Here is a 15,579-nt window from a genome sequence, read left to right as displayed (position 1 = left end):
GTTCAAATACTGAACAGATGTTTATTGGGATAAGGTAAACATCTGTTCAGTATTTGAACATAAAAGTGTTTGATTGCTACTCAGCCAGCGTTTGTGGGTCTGATGGACCCGTTGCATTTTGTGGCTTTTAATGCCTCACAATCAAACACTTTTATGTTCAAATACTGAACAGATGTTTATTGGGATAAGGTAAACATCTGTTCAGTATTTGAACATAAAAGTGTTTGATTGTGAGGCATTAAAAGCCACAAAATGCAACGGGTCCATCAGACCCACAAACGCTGGCTGAGTAACAACAATATGAACTTTGCACGGAAAATTTCTCTGGCAGTTTCTGCATCCCACAGGGATTCTTCTTTTGTGTCTCTGCATCTGCGGTTCCCACACAAGGTTGCAACATTGTTTGTCAACACTGTCTGCTCTCATTTTCTCGCACATTTGACCCTCTGATGTTCTGTGTACCTACACTCTGTCCTCCTCCTGTCTAGGCCTGCTGTGTGTGTGTGTGTGTGTGTGTGTGTGTGTGTGTGTGTGTGTGTGTGTGTGTGTGTGTGTGTGTGTGTGTGTGTGTGTGGTACACAGAACATCAGGTTCCACACTTCTATTAGCCCCGGGTCCAGTGGACTCGGACATCTTATATGTAATATAAATGTGTAGTGGGGGTGTATGGTGTGTGGTCATTAAATATGTATTCTGATATATGTTCTTCACGGAAAATGAGCCAAAGTCAGTGAGTCTCAGTTTGAAAAATTAATTAATTGTATCATTTTTCTTTTAATAAAAAAATGAAAACGGGTCCCACAGACCCGAACACCACACAAGAAGGAGGATATGCTTCTTTTTGTGGTGTGGTAATTATGTGGTATTTATATACAGGCTTCGTACACCAAATTCAAGCACTTTTTAAGAACTTTCAAGGTGGCAACATTGTTTGTCAACAATGTCTGCTCTCATTTTCTCGCACATTTGTCGTGGCCTAAAGTGACTTAATTTGAAGCTTTAAACTGCATTTGTGTCCAGATTTTTTGCTCTTTTTAAAATCAGTTTAAATTACGCAAGTTAGTATTAACCTGTGATTAATCATGATTAATCCAAATTTAAAAGTGTGATTAATCTAATTTAATCTAAATTTTAAAAAAATATTTTTTAAATCAAATTAATCACTGCTAAATTTGGATTAAAAATTAATCAAACAATAATTAAAATTAATTATTTGACAGCATTTGTGTCCAGATTTGTTGCTCTTTTTAAAATCAGTTTAAATTACGCAAGTTAGTATTAACCTGTGATTAATCATGATTAATCCAAATTTAAAAGTGTGATTAATCTAAATTTAAATTATTTTTTTTTTTAAATCAAATTAATCACTGCTAAATTTGGATTAAAAATTAATCAAACAATAATTAAAATTAATCATTTGACAGCATTTGTGTCCAGATTTTTTGGTCTTTTTAAAATCAGCTTAAATTACGCAAGTTAGTATTAACCTGTGATTCATCATGATTAATCCAAATTTAAAAGTGTGATTAATCTAATTTAATCTAAATTTAAAAAAATATATTTTTTAAATCAAATTAATCACTGCTAAATTTGGACTAAAAATTAATCAAACAATAATTAAAATTAATCATTTGACAGCATTTGTGTCCAGATTTTTTGGTCTTTTTAAAATCAGTTTAAATTACGCAAGTTAGTATTAACCTGTGATTAATCATGATTAATCCAAATTTAAAAGTGTGATTAATCTAATTTAATCTAAATTAAAAAAAAAATTTTTTTAAATCAAATTAATCACTGCTAAATTTGGATTAAAAATTAATCAAACAATAATTAAAATTAATCATTTGACAGCATTTGTGTCCAGATTTTTTGGTCTTTTTAAAATCAGCTTAAATTACGCAAGTTAGTATTAACCTGTGATTAATCATGATTAATCCAAATTTAAAAGTGTGATTAATCTAATTTAATCTAAATTTAAAAAAATATATTTTTTAAATCAAATTAATCACTGCTAAATTTGGACTAAAAATTAATCAAACAATAATTAAAATTAATCATTTGACAGCATTTGTGTCCAGATTTTTTGGTCTTTTTAAAATCAGTTTAAATTACGCAAGTTAGTATTAACCTGTGATTAATCATGATTAATCCAAATTTAAAAGTGTGATTAATCTAATTTAATCTAAATTTAAAAAAAAAAATTTTTAAATCAAATTAATCACTGCTAAATTTGGATTAAAAATTAATCAAACAATAATTAAAATTAATCATTTGACAGCATTTGTGTCCAGATTTTCTGGTCTTTTTAAAATCAGCTTAAATTACGCAATTTAGTATTAACCTGTGATTAATCATGATCAATCCAAATTTAAAAGTGTGATTAATCTAATTTAATCTAAATTTAAAAAAATATATTTTTTAAATCAAATTAATCACTGCTAAATTTGGATTAAAAATTAATCAAACAATAATTAAAATTAATCATTTGACAGCATTTGTGTCCAGATTTTTTGGTCTTTTTAAAATCAGTTTAAATTACGCAAGTTAGTATTAACCTGTGATTAATCATGATTAATCCAAATTTAAAAGTGTGATTAATCTAATTTAATCTAAATTTAAAAAAAAAATTTTTTTAAATCAAATTAATCACTGCTAAATTTGGATTAAAAATTAATCAAACAATAATTAAAATTAATAATTTGACAGCATTTGTGTCCAGATTTTTTGGTCTTTTTAAAATCAGCTTAAATTACGCAAATTAGTATTAACCTGTGATTAATCATGATTAATCCAAATTTAAAAGTGTGATTAATCTAATTTAATCTAAATTTTTAAAAAAAACTTTTTTAAATCAAATTAATCACTGCTAAATTTGGATTAAAAATTAATCAAACAATAATTAAAATTAGTCATTTGACAGCATTTGTGTCCAGATTTGTTGGTCTTTTTAAAATCAGTTTAAATTACGCAAGTTAGTATTAACCTGTGATTAATCATGATTAATCCAAATTTAAAAGTGTGATTAATCTAATTTAATCTAAATTTAAAAAAATATATTTTTTAAATCAAATTAATCACTGCTAAATTTGGATTAAAAATTAATCAAACAATAATTAAAATTAATCATTTGACAGCATTTGTGTCCAGATTTTTTGGTCTTTTTAAAATCAGTTTAAATTACGCAAGTTAGTATTAACCTGTGATTAATCATGATTAATCCAAATTTAAAAGTGTGATTAATCTAATTTAATCTAAATTTAAAAACATATTTTTTAAATCAAATTAATCACTGCTGAATTTGGATTAAAAATTAATCAAAAAAAATAATTAAAATTAATCATTTGACAGCACTAGTTACTAGTTGTGATGTCAATTTTTTTTTAATTCAGATAAATCACACTATTGAATTTGGATTAATCATAAGCATGTTTAAATTAACTTGAAAAATGTATCTCTTTGAAAACAAATACAATTTATTGTGTGACTAGATTATAAAGTAAACAAACATGCAGTCAAAATAAATTGCATGATTAATCTGTGTTTATGCCTTACTAATGTAATATGTTTTGTGATTAACCGCGTGGAGTTAACTCGTTATTTAGTTATCACATATTACATGAATTTCCTTTGTCACATATAACACAAAGCTAACAAGGATGTTTTCATCAATTAGCTTAGCATACATTGACATATGTTGGTTGCTTTGAGCATACTTCATGTATAAAAAAGGTACCACAGTGGCCCCTGCATACTTTAATTTTTCTGAATTTGGCCCACTTTGGGAATAGTTTGGGCACCCTTGCTTTAGATACAACTATCAGAATAATTGTATCTAAGTTACCACAAAACATTGTGCTACAATGAGTTCCCGACGAGAAGACAAAAGCTGTCTTTGAACCTACCAAGAAGAAGGCTTGTAAAACTCCACTGTGTAGGATGGGAAGCAACTTGAAGGTGTTCCGTTTCTTTCATGTATTGTAATCGACAGAAAGATTTTGTTTTGACCCGAGAACTACAAAGCGGAGAGAAAGCAGGATCTGCCAAAGTTCCAGGCGACCTCTTCTTTGAACCGACCTTTTCATTTGAACTGTTTGTAATCAAAGGCAATGGCTGTTTACGACCCCCGTACCTTAGAAAGAGCTGTTGCCATGTAATCAGTGAAAGTCCAAATAAAAGAGGAGGCGTACAATCTTTCGCCAGAGCATGTTGGAACACTGTACAAGAGTACAGGCCAGACGTCTCTCCTCAATTGAGCTAGATTTAATTCTGTCTCTGTTTAATTCCTTGCTTCTTTGTCTGTTTAATAAATGTCATCAGTGTTTGAACCTGACAACAACGGTTACCAGAACAAATTAATGATGTACCTTCAAGTAAAACAAAAAAAATGTTTGTGTATGACATTCTGATAACATTGCTTTTGCGTCAATATTGTGGTCTTATTTTTAGGTTAATTTAAATTATGTAAGCAAGGAATTAACTGTGATTATTCACAAATTTAAGTGTGATTATTCTGATTTGAAACCAATTGTTGTTCTTACTTCTTCTACACACGTTTAAGTGCTGCTCAGAGGCGAATTTGATTTTTTAAAGTTACTGATTGGCAAAAAAAGTGCGGGGAAGTTGTGAGGCTGAGCATTATTTAGCGAGAATTAGTTGAATTTGTGTCAATTGATGCAAAATTCCCGGAGGAACTGACACACAAAATACCCAATTGACCCAAACATAAAAGTTTTCCAGCCTTTTTCCTCTCGGGAATGAAGATGGTCTTGATCTGTGTTAAAGGCACAGGTGGAAGAAGTGGAAAAGAGGCTTACTTCTTACAGTACGTGCTCATTCTCCGCCACCTAATCAGCAGTTAAGCACAGCTCATCCATGCAAAAAGTGGATTATGTGATTTAAGGTTATCAAACCCCTGCTTCTTATTAGTTTTTTTTTAAATTAAATGTTTAAATGCTGGGTTTAAATAAATAAAAAAACAATTATTATTCAAATCACCATGGAATATCCAGTATTAAATATAATTAAAGCTGCAAGCAGCGTTGGTCGGGCCCGCATATTTGGCAGGTGCTAGTCCTAAGTGTCCCAATACTTTTGTCCAGTTTTCGTCCCAAGTGTCCCAATACTTTTGTCCAGTTTTAGTCCTAAGTGTCCCAATACTTGTGTCCACTGTAGGTGTCCCAATACTTTAGTCCAGAGGTAGTCCTAAGTGTCCCAATACTTTTGTCCAGTTTTAGTCCTAAGTGTCCCAATACATTTGTCTAGTGGTAGTCCGAAGTGTCCCAATACTTTTGCCAAGTTGTAGTCCTTAGTGTCCCAAAACGTGTGTCAAGTTTTAGTCCCAAGTGTCCCAATAGTGTTGTCCAGTTTTCGTCCAAAGTGTCCCAATACTTGTGTCAAGTTTTCGGCCTAAGTGTCCCAATACTTTTGTCAAGTTTTATTTCCTAGTGTCCCAATACTTTTGTCCAGTTTTCGTCATAAGTGTCCCAATACTTTTGTCCAGTTTTGTTCGTAAGTGTCCCAATACCTTTGTCCAGTTTTAGTCCTAAGTGTCCCAAACCTTTTGTCAAGTTGTAGTCCTAATTGTCCCAATACTTTTGTCCAGTGTAAGTGTCCCAATACTTTTGTCAAGTGGTAGTCCTAAGTGTCCCAATACTTTTGTCCAGTGGTAGTCCTAAGTGTCTTAATACTTTTGTCCAGTTGTAGTCCTCCGACCTTCCCAGTGGGAGTTACAGGCAGTTTTGTCAGTTTTTTCATCTGAGGAGCAGTTTTTTGTGCGTTTTATTAAAAAATTGCGCTAGAGCACAATTTTGAGATTTGGGGTTAGGTCTTTTTATTAGATCGCACTTTTTGCCAGTCCTAATGTGTGTGTTCAGTTTGGTGAGTTTTGAAGCATGTTAAAGGGGTCAAATTACGGCTCAAAGAGGCAAAAGTGACTGTTTTTAGTACTTTTTTGTCTTGAAGGGGGAATTGCCTACTTCCTGTTGATTTTTGCCCGAGGAATATAATTAATGAAAAGTAGGTCTAATTGAGACTTACATAGAGGTATTTCTTTCATGTCCCTACGACATTTGTACTGGGAGTTAGAGGCAGTTTTCCTTCTAGGGGGCGCTAGAGTGCAGTTTTGAGTTTTGGGGTTTGATTCTTTTACCAAAAAAGTTTTGTTCGCATTTATTTATGTGTGCGTCAAATTTGGTGAGTTTTGCAGCATGTTAAGGGGGTCAAATTACAGCGCAAAGCTGCGGAAGAATAATAATAATAATTAAAGCTGCAAGCAGCGTTGGTCGGGCCCGCGTATTTGGCAGGTGCTAGTCCTAAGTGTCCCAATACTTTTGTCAAGTTTTAGTCCCAAGTGTCCCAATACTTTTGTCCAGTGTAAGTGTCCCAATACTTTTGTCCAGTGGTGGTCCTAAGTGTCCCAATACTTTAGTGTACTTTTAGTGCGAAGTGTCCCAATACTTTTGTCCAGTATTCGTCGTAAGTGTCCCAATACTTTTGTCCAGTGTACCTATCTTGTCTGCATTGTGTGGGCATGTTGGTGCTTCCTGCTTTTGAGCAGCCATCTTAAAAAAACAGCAGCGCAGCAGCATCAGCGCAGCGGTTCTTTGAAGGCTCATAAAATCAAAACCGGAGCACTTAGAAAAAACGCGCTTCCGTCCTTTTAATCACAAGGGTTTAATCTCTCTCCTGTGTTAGTTTGAAGCCGAAACAACAAACGCGCTCAGAGGAGATCGTTTTTGAAGGAAGGTGACCGGTTTTTACACAAATTTTGTTTTGAAGGGGGAATAGCAAACTTCCTGTTGATTTTTGCTGGGGATTGTCAATTTATGAAATGTAGGTCTAAGTGAGACCTACATAGAGGTTTTTGTTTCATGTCTCTCCGACCTTCCCAGGGAGAGTTACAGGCAGTTTTGTCAGTTTTTTCATCTGAGGAGCAGTTTTTTGTGCGTTTTATTAAACAATTGCGCTAGAGCACAATTTTGAGATTTGGGGTTAGGTTTTTTTATTAGATCACACTTTTTGCCAGTCCTAATGTGTGTGTTCAGTTTGGTGAGTTTTGAAGCATGTTAAAGGGGTCAAATTACAGCTCAAAGAGGCAAAAGTGACTGTTTTTAGTACTTTTTTGTCTTGAAGGGGGAATTGCCAACTTCCTGTTGATTTTAGCCCGAGAATGTACCATTATGAAAGTTAGGTCTGAGTCAGACCTACATAAAGGTTTTTGTTTCATGTCTTTCCGACCTTCCTAGTGGGAGTTACAGGCAGCGTAGTTTTTTCTTCTTCCTAGGGGGCGCTAGAGCGCAATTTTGAGTTTTGGGGTTCGGTTTTTTTATTAAAAGGCAATTTTCGCAGGTCCTGATGTGTGGGTCAAATATGGTGAGTTTTGAAGCATGTTAAGTGGGTCAAATTAGTGCTCAAAGAGGCGGCGGAAGAAGAAAGAAAGAATAATAATAAAACCTTAGAATAACAATAGGTCCTTATGTCCCATTGCGGGCCCTAATAATAATAAGAAGAAGAAAGAATAAAACGTTACAAATTCAATAGGTCCCATTGCAAAAGGACTCCCGTTGGGATTCCTTTTACAATGGGCCATGCGGGCCCTAATAAAGATATAATCCAAATGTTATAGTACTTGTTCAAACACTGGAAACAATTGAGAAGAATCATCAATTTAATGTAGTATTAAATGTTATTTACTAAGTACTATATGTGCCCCAATACCAAAAAAACAAGTGGATTATATCAACTTTATTCAAAGCAGTCCTGCAACATGTGTACTTGTGCACATCTGGACGGCCAGTTAACAATCTAAATGTCCTCCAATAAACAATTTCTACTGTGTTACTAAAGTCATTTAAAAAGATAAACATGCTAGGCTATAAGGCTACTATAGCACACAAGCTAGACATACAATAAATAATATTGCAGTGTAAAAGTTGACATTTGTCAACATACACAAGTATCAAATAATCATAGTTGCATATTACTTACACGTACAAAGTCTCCCAGGCAGATTCAAAAGTATCCAGTAACAAACGCGTCCGCATCATTCACCTTACTGCGTCATGAATTATTGTGGACACTAGGTGTCCCCCCAAAAAAACCACTCCGCTTCAACTTAAAGACAGCCTAAGTCCATCCAAGGTAGATGCTAAGAAATGGGTTAGTGCTTTTCATAGCTATCATTGTACCAGAGGTGGGTAGTAACGCGCTACATTTACTCCGTTACATCTACTTGAGTAACTTTTGGGATAAATTGTACTTCTAAGAGTAGTTTTAATGCAACATACTTTTACTTTTACTTGAGTATATTTATAGAGAAGAAACGCTACTTTTACTCCGCTACTTTTATCTACATTCAGCTCGCTACTCGCTACTAATTTTTATCCATCTGTTAATGCACGCTTTGTTTGTTTTGGTCTGTCAGACAGACCTTCATAGTGCCTGCGTTTCAACAAATACAGTCACTGGTGACGTTCACTCCGTTCCACCAATCAGATGCAGTCACTGGTGACGTTGGACCAATCAAACAGAGCCAGGGGTCACATGACCTGACTTAAACAAGTTGAAAAACTTATTGGGGTGTTACCATTTAGTGGTCAATTGTACGGAATATGAACTGTACTGTGCAATCTACTAATAAAAGTTTCAATCAATCAATCAAAAGTGTGAAGGAAAAAAGACCCTTTTTTATTTCAACCGTACATCCCGTCAAAAGCCTAAAGACTGACTGCACAGTTCCTGTCTTCACAATAAAAGTGCCGCTCCATCGCGCCTGCGCTTTCAAAACAAGAGTCTCCGAAAGCCAGCGCAAACAAGCTAGCAAGCTACGGAGTTTGCCACCAATGTATTTCTTGTAAAGTGTATAAAAACGAATATGGAAGCTGGACAAATAAGATGCCAAAAACCAACCACTTTCATGTGGTATTAGACAGAAAGGAGGAACTTTTTTTCTCCTCCATTTGAAAAAGTGGACGCTATCATCACTACTGTCTGATTACAATCAATGCAAGTCATCAGAATCAGGTAATACACCAACTTATATTCTTGTCTTCATGAAAGAAAGGAATCTATATGTGTTAAACATGCATGTATATTCATTAAAACACCTTTAACATGTAAACAAAAACAGCAAAATAAATAAATATAAATTATATACTGTATATATATATGTGTGTGTATATATATATATATATATATATATATATGTATATATATATAAATGTGTGTATATATATGTGTGTGTATGTATATATATATGTGTATATATATATATATATATATATATATATATATATATATATATATATATATATAGATATATATATATATATATATGATATGTGTGTGTATGTTACTCATCAGTTACTCAGTACTTGAGTAGTTTTTTCACAACATACTTTTTACTTTTACTCAAGTAAATATTTGGGTGACTACTCCTTACTGAAATAAATCAAGTTTTTCCAAAATATTCTAATTTACTGGCTTTTACCTGTATAATCACCGATATGGACCGAAAAAAAACCCTGATATCGTGATACAGATTTCAGAGCTAGTATTAATAATGACACATTCAGGTCACGTGCACAGAGCTGACCTTTACATGGAAGTATGTCACGCAAGCACCACTGATTGTCGTCATGGGAATGTTTCCCCCCCCCCCCCCTTTTGTAATATGCATATTGACACAATGCTATAACGTAAATGGCAGGATTAGAGGCGTGTGTGTGTGTTCAGAATAACGGCGGATGCAATGATGGGAGAAAATGACTCAGAGGAAAACATGTTTGACCTCCCTTCCCCACACCACCTGTGCAACGGATACAACGTTGAGCTGAAACACACAAAAAATATTTTGTTTTCATCCTCGCTGATGTCAAAAGGACGGCCTGTTTTCTTTTTTTCCTCGTCTTGCTTCGTGGCTTTGAAGTGCAGTGTGTGTGTGTGTGTGTGTGTGTGTGTGTGTGTGTGTGTGTGTGTGTGTGTGTGTGTGTGTGTGAGAGAGATAGTGGGCTGGTGCAGCTTGTTAATGTCAAGAATCACCTGAGATAAAAGAGCACACAGGACCCTGATTTGCTGCGGCTTTCCCCAGGAGTGTTTATTAAAAACAATCACTGTTGACTCCCGTCTTCAAGCACGGCTGATGAATGCTAAAAAAATGTTCAAACTTTTTGGTTTCATCTTCACGCCAAACTAAGTCGCTGGAGTGTCGGGCAGCACTAATGATGTGTTTTTTTTAAGTCTTCTCCAACGTGGTCAGTGTTAAACTCCCCAAATGACCCCAGGAGCGCCTGCTCGGAACTTATGCAAAACCAGACCGCCTGTTAACATCTAAATGTCCTCCAGTAGGCACACAATTTATTAGGGCCCGCATGGCCCATTGCATAAGGACTCCCACAGGGAGTCCTCATGCAATGGGACATAAGGACCTATTGAATTTGTAAGGTTTTATTCTTTTAATGACTACTTAGGCTAGCACTGTATTAACTGTATTTATCACTTTTTAATTCCAATTTATTGAAATGTCTTATTTTCAATACTTTGACAATTTTTTAAATCAAAAGTGCTCCGAGTTACCACTTTAATCACCTTATTTGTTACCAATTTATATAAATGTTGTATTATTTTCACAATTTTGGCAAAGATTTTCATCAATAGTGTCCACATGGTACCACTTTATTGACTTGTTATTTATTACTTTATCATTATTAAAATATATTATTATTTTCAAAATTACTGGCAAATATTTTAATCAAAAGTGCTCTGACTACCACTTTATTAATTTTATCACTTTATTTGTTACCTATTTATTAAAATATATGATTAATTTCACATTTAATGTCCACGCTACCACTTTATTGACCTTTTATTAATAAGGTTATCACCAATTTATTAAACTGTATCATTATTTTCAAAATGCTTGTATTTATCACTTTATTACCGATGTACTATTATTTTAAAAAATTTGACGAAGATTTTTTATCAAAAGTGCCCCAAGATACCACTTTATTGACTTTATTTATTGAAATCTATTCTTAGTATAAACATTTTGGCAAATATTTCAATCAAAAGTGTCCGTAGGTACCACTTTATGGACTTGATTTTTTTTTTTTTACCAGTTTATTCAAATGTATTACTATTTTCAAAATGTTAACACTGTACTACCTTTATTTATTACCAATTCAGTAAAACTCGTTCTTATTTTCACAATTTTGGAAACTTTTTCAACAAGTGTACCGGGGACGGCGTGGCGAAGTTGGGAGAGTGGCCGTGCCAGCAATCTGAGGGTTACTGGTTCAATCCCCACCTTCTACCATCCTAGTCACGTCCGTTGTGTCCTTGAGCAAGACACTTCACCCTTGCTCCTGATGGGACTGGTTAGCGCCGTGCATGGCAGCTCCCGCCATCAGTGTGTGAATGTGTGTGTGTGAATGGGTGAATGTGGAAAATAGTGTCAAAGCGCTTTGAGTTCCTTAAAAAGGTAGAAAAGCGCTATACAAGTACGACCCATTTCTTTATTATTCTTCCGCCGCCTCTTTGAGCATTAAAACTCACCATATTTGACCCACACATCAGGACGTGCGAAAATTGTCTTTTAATAAAAAAAACGAACCCCAAAACTCAAAATTGCGCTCTAGCGCTCCCTAGGAAAAAAAAAACTAGACTGCCTGTAACTCCCACTAGGAAGGTCGGAGAGACATGAAACAAAAACCTCTATGTAGGTTTGACTTAGACCTAGTTTTCATAATTGTATATCCTCGGGCAAAAATCAACAGGAAGTTGGCAATTCCCCCTTCAAGACAAAAAAGTACTAAAAACAGTCACTTTTGCCTTTTTGAGCTGTAATTTGACCCCCTTAACACGCTTCAAAACTCACCAAACTGAACACACACATCAGGACTGGCAAAAATTGTGATCTAATAAAAAAACCTAACCCCAAATTTAAAAATTGCGCTCTAGAGCAATTTTTGAATAAAACGGAGAAAAAAACCGCTCCTCGGAAGAAAAAAATGACAAAACTGCCTGTAGCTCCCACTGGGAAGGTCGGAGATACATGAAACAAAATCCTCTCCGTAGGTCTCACTTAGACCTACATTTCATAAATTGACAACCCCCAGCAAAAATCTACAAGAAGCTTGCTATTCCCCCTTCAACACAACATTTTTGTAAAAACCGGTCACCTTTCTTCAAACATTATCTCCTCTGAGCGTGTTTGTTGTTTCGGCTTCAAACTAACACAGGAGAGAGATTGAACCCTTTTGATTAAAAGTTATCGAAAGAGTTTTAATACCGGCTCCGGTTTTGATTTTATGACCCTTCAAAGAGCCGCTGCGCTGATGCTGCTGCACTGCTGTTTTTGTAAGATGGCTGCTTCAAAGCAGGAAGCGCCAACGTGCCCACACAATGCAGACAAGGTAGGTACACTAGACAAAAGTCTTGGGACACTTCAGACTAAAAGTAGACAAAGGTATTGGGACACTTAGGACTAGCACCTGCCAAATACGCGGGCCCGACCAATGCTGCTTGCAGCTTTAATTCTTTCTTTATTATTCTTCCGCCGCCTCTTTGAGCACTAATTTGACCCACTTAACATGCTTCAAAACTCACCATATTTGACCCACACATCAGGACCTGCGAAAATTGTCTTTTAATAAAAAAAAACGAACCCCAAAACTCAAAATTGCGCTCTAGTGCCCCCTAGGAAAAAAAAAAACTAGACTGCCTGTAACTCCCACTAGGAAGGTCGGAGAGACATGAAACAAAAACCTCTATGTAGGTTTGACTTAGACCTAGTTTTCATAATTGTATATCCTCGGGCAAAAATCAACAGGAAGTTGGCAATTCCCCCTTCAAGACTAAAAACAGTCACTTTTGCCTTTTTGAGCTGTAATTTGACCCCCTTAACACGCTTCAAAACTCACCAAACTGAACACACACATCAGGACTGGCTAAAACTGTGATCTAATAAAAAAAACCTAACCCCAAATTTAAAAATTGCGCTCTAGAGCAATTTTTGAATAAAACGGAGAAAAAAACTGCTCCTCGGAAGAAAAAAATGACAAAACTGCCTGTAACTCCCACTGGGAAGGTCGGAGAGACATGAAACAAAATCCTCTCCGTAGGTCTCACTTAGACCTACATTTCATAAATTGACAACCCCCAGCAAAAATCTACAAGAAGCTTGCTATTCCCCCTTCAACACAACATTTTTGTAAAAACCGGTCACCTTTCTTCAAACATTATCTCCTCTGAGCGTGTTTGTTGTTTCGGCTTCAAACTAACACAGGAGAGTGATTGAACCCTTCTGATTAAAAGTTATTGAAAGAGTTTTAATAACTGCTCCGGTTTGGATTTTATGACCCTTCAAAGAACCGCTGCGCTGATGCTGCTGCACTGCTGTTTTTTTAAGATGGCTGCTTAAAAGCAGGAAGCACCAACGTGCCCACACAATGCAGACAAGGTAGGTACACTAGACAAAAGTCTTGGGACACTTCAGACTAAAAGTAGACAAAAGTATTGGGACACTTAGGACTAGCACCTGCCAAATACGCGGGCCCGAACAATGCTGCTTGCAGCTTTAATTCTTTCTTTATTATTCTTCCGCCGCCTCTTTGAGCACTAATTTGACCCACTAAACATGCTTCAAAACTCACCATATTTGACCCACACATCAGGACCTGCGAAAATTGTCTTTTAATAAAAAAAACAAACCCCAAAACTCAAAATTGCGCTCTAGCGCCCTCTAGGAAAAGAAAAAAAACTAGACTGCCTGTAACTCCCACTAGGAATGTCGGAGAGACATGAAACAAAAACCTCTATGTAGGTTTGACTTAGACCTAGTTTTCATAATTGTATATCCTCGGGCAAAAATCAACAGGAAGTTGGCAATTCCCCCTTCAAGACTAAAAACAGTCACTTTTGCCTTTTTGAGCTGTAATTTGACCCCCTTAACACGCTTCAAAACTCACCAAACTGAACACACACATCAGGACTGGCAAAAATTGTGATCTAATAAAAAAACCTAACCCCAAATTTAAAAATTGCGCTCTAGAGCAATTTTTGAATAAAACGGAGAAAAAACTGCTCCTCGGAAGAAAAAAATGACAAAACTGCCTGTAACTCCCACTGGGAAGGTCGGAGAGACATGAAACAAAATCCTCTCCGTAGGTCTCACTTAGACCTACATTTCATAAATTGACAACCCCCAGCAAAAATCAACAGGAAGTTTGCTATTCCCCCTTCAACACAACATTTTTGTAAAAACCGGTCACCTTTCTTCAAACATTATCTCCTCTGAGCGTGTTTGTTGTTTCGGCTTCAAACTAACACAGGAGAGAGATTGAACCCTTTTGATTAAAAGTTATCGAAAGAGTTTTAATACCGGCTCCGGTTTTGATTTTATGACCCTTCAAAGAGCCGCTGCGCTGATGCTGCTGTTTTTTCCAAGAAGGCTGCTTAAAAGCAGGAAGCACCAGCGTGCCCACACAATGCAGACAAGGTAGGTACACTAAACAAAAGTATTGGGACAATTCGGACTAAAAGTAGACAAAAGTATTGGGACACTTATGACGAAAACTGAACAAAAGTATTGGGACACTTAGGACTAGCACCTGCCAAATATGCGGGCCCGACCAATGCTGCTTGCAGCTTTAATTCTATTTTAGTCATTTACAATAAAGGTAACCGGGGGGCTACTTGGAGATTACAGCTACACAACAGCTAAGCACACAAGCTAGACCAGGTGTGTCAAACTCATTTTCATTGAGGGCCACGTCGCAGTGATGGGCCGCATTTTAAAAATGTATTGACATTATGCATGCGGGTAATAACCTGTGATTAATCATGATTAATCGAAATGCATATGCATTTGATTATTAGATTTTTTTTTAATGTATAACTTGCTTTAAAATCATACTTGCCAACCTTGAGACCTCCGATTTCGGGAGGTGGGGGGTGGGGGCGTGGTTAAGATATATATATATATATATATATATATATATATAAGAAATACTTGACTTTCAGTGAATTCTAGCTATATATATATACATATATATATATATATATATTTTATTACATATATATATATATATATATATATATATATATATATATATATATATATATATATATATATATATATAAATAAAAGAAATACTTGAATTTCAGTGTTCATTTATTTACACATTTACACACACATAACACTCATCTACTCATTGTTGAGTTAAGGGTTGAATTGTCCATCCTTGTTCTATTCTCTGTCACTATTTCAGAATACACACATTATACAAATATACATTATAAAATCAATAAGAAAACGGGAGCTCTAATTTGGGAGTCTGAATTACGATCAGAAGTTCCTATATAAACATTGCGCACTCACGTCGCCTTTTTGTATTGATTACTGCAGCTGTGCACTGGATTCATTCACAAATACAAACTACAACTCACAAACACTTTAGAGTTAGGCTCCACCATCAGAATGTGTACTTAAACTTATAAAGATCACATGGATATTATTCAGTGAGTTGATTCACCAAAACTAACCTGTTATACAGGAGGAAAAAGCACACAGGACGTTTCAAT

General features: G+C 35.3%; 1 protein-coding gene across 1 annotated transcript in view; it reads right to left on the bottom strand.

Moving 5' to 3' along the window:
• LOC133616709 (uncharacterized) overlaps nucleotides 1-15,579 on the bottom strand; it is a 67,491-nt gene that overhangs the window by 31,639 nt on the left and 20,273 nt on the right. The window lies entirely within an intron of this gene.

This window comes from Nerophis lumbriciformis, linkage group LG14, assembly GCF_033978685.3.
Source record: "Nerophis lumbriciformis linkage group LG14, RoL_Nlum_v2.1, whole genome shotgun sequence".
In the NCBI taxonomy this organism is placed as follows: domain Eukaryota; kingdom Metazoa; phylum Chordata; class Actinopteri; order Syngnathiformes; family Syngnathidae; genus Nerophis; species Nerophis lumbriciformis.
Note: the sequence above shows the minus strand (reverse complement) of the source record. Positions and strands in the feature narration are given on the sequence as shown.